Source organism: Trachypithecus francoisi, unplaced genomic scaffold (assembly GCF_009764315.1).
Source record: "Trachypithecus francoisi isolate TF-2019V2 unplaced genomic scaffold, Tfra_2.0 Contig01440, whole genome shotgun sequence".
Lineage (NCBI taxonomy): Eukaryota > Metazoa > Chordata > Mammalia > Primates > Cercopithecidae > Trachypithecus > Trachypithecus francoisi.
The window spans coordinates 7,009,001-7,015,000 of NW_022681431.1; the positions used below are offsets into that span (position 1 = coordinate 7,009,001).

At 37.0% G+C, this 6,000-nt stretch overlaps 1 protein-coding gene across 6 annotated transcripts in view; it reads right to left on the reverse strand.

Annotated features, from left to right (window-relative positions):
* CSGALNACT1 (chondroitin sulfate N-acetylgalactosaminyltransferase 1) overlaps positions 1-6,000 on the reverse strand; it is a 367,289-nt gene that overhangs the window by 181,872 nt on the left and 179,417 nt on the right. Inside the window, exon 3 of one of the 6 annotated variants that reach the window (XM_033226942.1) lies at positions 5,107-5,211. The exons of the other annotated variants lie outside the window; for them this stretch is intronic. The gene's annotated coding sequence lies outside the window, so the exon portion shown is untranslated. The remainder of the gene's footprint in view (positions 1-5,106; positions 5,212-6,000) is intronic. 6 annotated transcript variants of the gene reach the window in all.

Here is a 6,000-nt window from a genome sequence, read left to right on the forward strand (position 1 = left end):
GTGATAGATACTACTCAAAACTATGCTACACACCTTCCTCTAGGCCTACACCACCAAGTTTCTTAACAAGGTGTCTCTATTTTCTCTCTCCTGATTCCTCAGTCTGACTCATTCTGACTTCTGATATCCACCTCTACCACTCCACTCAAACTGTCCCTCTGAAGGTCACCCCTGAATTCCATGTTGCCAAATCCCAACATTTTTGAATCTTCATCCTATCTGATATCAAGATCATGTCGACCCTGCAAACCACCCTCTCCTTCCGTATTCCGTATTTTCTCTGGGGGGTCTTGCTACATTGACCAGGCTGGTCTCAAACTCCTAGCCTCAAGTGATCCTCCTGCCTCACATCCTTAAGTGCTGAGAATCCAGTAATGAGTCACAGCACCCTGACTCAATCAGGAAGTTTTAACACCAAAAACATTTATGTAAAAATGAACCTGAGCCTATCCACCACACCCAGTCCAGAGTGATAACTGTCAACCATGAAAGTGCCATACTCAAAATCCTGTGACGGCTTCCCACATCATTTAGGAGAAATTCCAAAATCCTTAGCTCAGACTAAAAAGCCCACTTTGATCTGGCCCCAGCTTCAAATTCAGTTCACATCACTTTCCTCTGTTCCCACTCCCTCCATGTCCTCTACACTGCTGAAAGCCTCACTGGCATCTTTTCAATTCTTTAAACGAACCAACTTCTTGGCTGAAAGGGTCTGCAGCACATGTGCTGTTTCTTCTAGAAAGCTCTGGCTAATTGGTTTTCACGACGGGTCTCAGCCAACACCTCCAAAGGGGCACATTCTCTAAAACCTTTCCCCTGGTGTAAATTAAGTCAGTGTTCTAAGTCTCTTTCATAATTCGCTTTAATTTTCCTTTGTAGCTCTTACAATAATATGTAATTATATATAGATGTAGATTTAAGTAGAGATAGAGATGGACACATAGGTATTTGCCTCTACCATACTATAAGATCCTCAGCCAAGCGCAGGGATTATGCCTATTTAGTTCACAGCAGTGTCCTCAGCTTCTAGCATATTCAACACTGAATAAACAAAAAGTTAAAGGATGAATACTAATAGCATGTAACATGATTTTAACTGAAAAACAGTTATGGTATTTGCCTATCCTATTTTCCCATAGGAAAACCTTGATATGAACAGGTAATACTACCATACGTATTGCAGTCATGGAAAAACTTGGATTGCACAGAAATTACAGAAAGTAACAGTAATACCACACTAAGTCTCCCACTGAGAACAATTACAAAAGCTGGATGAAGGAGGAGGAAGGGAAAGGACAGAAAGGAGGAGGAGGAAGAGAAGGAGGAATAGCTGCTGTTCGCTGTTTGCAGACTTTGGTCTTCAATCAAGGCATGCAAAACTTTAGGGACTAAGGAAAACACCCTGAGGGGAGACCCTCCTTTGTACTGCTTGCTCTTTTCAGAGCATTCACTGATTTCTGGCCAGGCCACATTGGCCAACCAGACAGCTGCAGCTCAAAGCCTGGAGCAGTCTCACTGGGATGAAAAATGAAATCTAGGACTACCAATGCAGCAAGAACACGAGGCACAAAGATCTGAGAGGAAAGACAGCTTCAGAAAAATGAACCAAACATTCTTTCCAGCCTTTGCACTCCAAAGCTTTGAGTTGTAAACGGACAAGAAAATAAACAGAAAGCTTCTGCTAAGAGGCTAAAAAGCTAAGCTGACTTTATGACCATGCCACTCAACTTAGGAGTTGACATTTAGGGCCTACTATGGACAGTCCTGGTAAATACTACAGGCTTTCTGCTGAGACTCTCAATGGCTTATACCTTAGAAGTAAACCAAATGAAAACAGACTAACTTGAAATTTCACTCCAATTATCATAATTGTTGATTCAGTCTAGATGAACATCTTTATCCTACTGCCAACAGAAAACAACAGATCTTCCTTGGAGGAATATAACAGCATCTAGAGAGCCTAAAAATGTTCACATAGAGTATGAGGAGCTTAAGGAAAAATTACAAAGCATGACAGAAAACAAGATCAAATGACCAAAACCAAGATAAAAAACTGAAAATACATAGACTCACTGGTAATCTAGGTATTTTATTCATCAAAATAGAATTTTACTATAACTACAATTACTACATTCAAAAAATATGTTAAAGATAGATAATCTTACCAGACACCTAGGCTCTATAAAAAGAGGAAAACTGAAATACAATCATTGAAATTAAAAACTCAATAGATAGGTTTAAAAGGGTAGACACAGAAAAGTTTTACTGGAGTAAAACAGGTGTCAGTAGAAGAAAATCTAATCAGAAGCACAGAGAGAAAAACAAAAGAATTGAAAATATGAGAAACAGCTTAAGTCACATTTAAGACATGAAGAAGTAATATACATGTAACTATTTTCCAAAAGGAAAAGAGAACCATGAGAAAGAATCAATAGCTACAGAGACAGCCATCAAGAGTTTTCCAAAACCGGTGAAAGATATCAAGCCAGAGATCCAACAAGCTCCATGAACCACAATTAGGAGAAATATAAATAAAATATACCTAAGAGCCATCAGAGTAAAACTGTGAAAATCAAATATAAAATCTTTAAAGCAGCAGGGATTGGGGAGGAATAGGAGAGCAGGTAATACTGTCAGATATAAATAGCATATTCAGGCCTGACTCACAGTTTTTCATACTCAATTATGAAATTTTGATATCCCCTCTCACCCACTTTGCTATTAGTAAAACTAAAGATAAAGTTCAAATAATGTCCTCTTAAAGTCCCCAAATTAAAATGTTATATTAATTTGTGGCAGAATTGTGCAACATATTAATTGTGAAATATACATTTTGTTTTATTTTAAAAACCTGTCACTCAGGAGGCTTAGGCAGGAGAATTGCTTGAACCAGGGAGTCAGAGGTTGCAGTGAGACTCTGTCTAAAAAAAAAAAAAAAAAAACCTGCCACTTACTGTATAAAAATACTTCAATTGAAGTCTGGGCTTCTCTAACTCCTGGAATGAACATGTAAAATACATCAGCTGCTGAGTATCAATAATATATTAATACATACTCATAATTTCAGTTTCTGGGGACCCAAGGCCCATAAAGCAGAGAATAAAAATGGATTATCTTATATAAACGTCATGCACATGTACCCTAGAACTTAAAGTATAATAAAAAAAAAAAAAAAAAAAAGAACAAAAAAAAAAAAAAAAAAATGGATTATCTTGATATGGTTAGATTGGTCTCTTAACATGTAGACAGAAAGCTGCTGTTGTAGATATTTTTAAATGGTGAGCTCAGTATAATTTCAAAGGATTAACAAATTTATTCTAACTTTCTCAATTTAGAAAATTATTCATCTTCATTAACAGGAAAAGAATTCAGATGCAAAAGCTTACAATTTTTCTTAAAGATGATCATCTACCAGCCCAGGCTCTATTTCAGCTATCTCTGTTACCCAAATGAGTCCTAGAGCTGCTGGAGCAAAAAATATATATAATATATAATATCTATATACATATAGATATTATATATATATTAATAACAAATCAGCTTGCAGATAGTAATGTCCCATAACTTGGCCCTTTCTTAGGAGGGTCATGGCTATCACTAGGCACTGCAAGTGACTCTATTCCTCCATTCATTGGGATTTTAAATACTGCCTTGGTGAATGCAGCATACTAGAAGAATATGATTAAAGTTTTCACAGATAATTCAAATACACCAATAGACAAACCTTACGAGGAAGAAAAAAAAAAAAAAGGCAGCACTTCCAATGAAAGACTACTTAGATAATATAAAACTTATAATATACATTAGCAAAACTGTATGGGGCAGGTAGAGGAATATAACTTTTATTGTCTATTTGCCCTCAAAGTCCTGATATTTTTATATAAAGAGCCTGAGAGCCCCTAGTAAAACCAACATTTTCTGTAGTTCAAGTGTGAAGAAAATAATCTGGCTTCAGGAGTGATACACATGACTAAGAGCTGGTCAACTGAGTAATTCAATCCACCCCGTCAAAGAGATTGGTTTAGAGACAGACACATGACCCAGTCAAGGACAGTGAGAGTCAAACTTGGGATCTGCTGGAAAGACACAGAGAGGCATGCTTACTCTTCAGCTTGACTTAAATTTAGAGATGCTGTAGCCTTTTTTTAATCATTAACTAAAAAGGAAGCCACCATAAAGAGCAAAGTCAAGGCATCTGAGTCTTTGGATTAAGGCATCCTAGAACTCAGTAGCCCCTGTGTATCTATATAAGCCAACAGATTCTCTTATTTGCTACAGCCAGTATGAACTGGGTTTGCTATCACTTGTAGTAAAAAGAGCACCAAATAAGAGGCTCACTTGGAGAAAGACAGCCATTTCAACAGGTCCCATTTTGAGGTACCTCAAATAATTTTTCAGCTGGAAGTCCCAGTAAATGGAATGGGCTAATAGCCAAATTAGACCCCAAGGGCAACCACTGACATAGACACATACACTGGAGAAAAAAGTTACTTTTCTTTTTACACTTTAAATACACGCAATTTTTATTTGTCAATCATACCTTAGTAAAGCTAAGGGGAAATACGACATCCTTGTATATTGTGTACCCAAAAACATAAACCAATACCTTTTTTTAAAAAAAAAAATCCATTATTCTCTTAAATCACATAGAAGACAAAAAGTAGAGTTCCAAGCCACTGTTAAATCAATGCTAGGTTCTATAATTGTCCATGGATTTATCTATACTGATATTACATTTTTCTTTATACATCTTTGACTTATTCTCTAGTATCCTTTCATTTCAGCCCTCAGAAGTCCCTTTGGATTTCCTGTAGGACAGGTCTAGTGTTAACAAACTCCCTCAGCTTATGTTTATCTGGGAATGTCTTGAGAAGAAAAAATCCTAAGCTGCATTGGATCTAATGCAAAATTATGGCCTATATATAGTATCAGATCAGCTTCCACCATTAAAAGTATAGTCATTTGATTCCATTCTAACTGACACTCTCAAAATGTGTTAGGCTACCAAATCTCAGCATTTTCTACCAATAAGCAAGTATAATTCACAACAACATAGCTGTAGAGAAGTACATTCAATTTTTGTTAACGTCATCAACCATTACTTACTCTGATGGCAAGCCTTGCTCAGGATTATGCTCATTTTCAGACATTCACTTTCAGCTTAAACTCCTCATTCTTCCTTTCACTGCTACCTTGCAGCAGCCACAAAGCCTGCACATTGGGGTTGGAACCGCCAACAAAAAAATAATGATTGTTCTGCAGTAACTAAGCAACTAGAATAGTATTTCAAAGGCTTCCAAAATCTGTTGGCCACCTACTCATACTTTGGGTTTGAGAGAACTCAGACCAATGAGGCTGAATACTGACAGCCATCACTCTACACACCCTGCAGCCTCTGCGGCATGTTTCTGCTGATCAGTTGAGACTGAGTAACACATAACTACAAACTGGGCCACACCTAATAGTCTGCTACATTTATAGACTCAACCCAAGTGTTTCTTAAAAATACTCCAATTAAAGGCAAAACTAAAGTTTTGTGACAGAGTAAGTAGTCAAGAGGCCGTTTCTGTGATCCACCCAGCCTTGTGACTTTTGAAATATCACCTACCTCTGCTGTTTCTTCATCTGCAGAACGTAATAGTCAAACTAAACGATCATCTCCCAGAGCTAACATTTGAGAAATCTTGTGATGAAAGCTTAAAATCATGTGGTCCCAGGCAATGTTATTGGTATTCTGTCATTAAGTTATGGAGCCAGTTAATATTACTCATACTGGGCCTTTGCAAGTCTATGGTGATTTTCATATTAGAATGTCAAACTGGACAGAAATAATTTTTTTTGACACAGTAAGGCTTATTTTGGAATCTGAATTAAGAGAAAGTTTAGGCTAATGGTTAACCTTGGATTAATATTTATTTTACTAATGTTAGCTTTGTATCACACGGTGATATCCTATTTCCTCCAGGGTATTGTTTATGCCATTATAAAATTCAAGCTAAC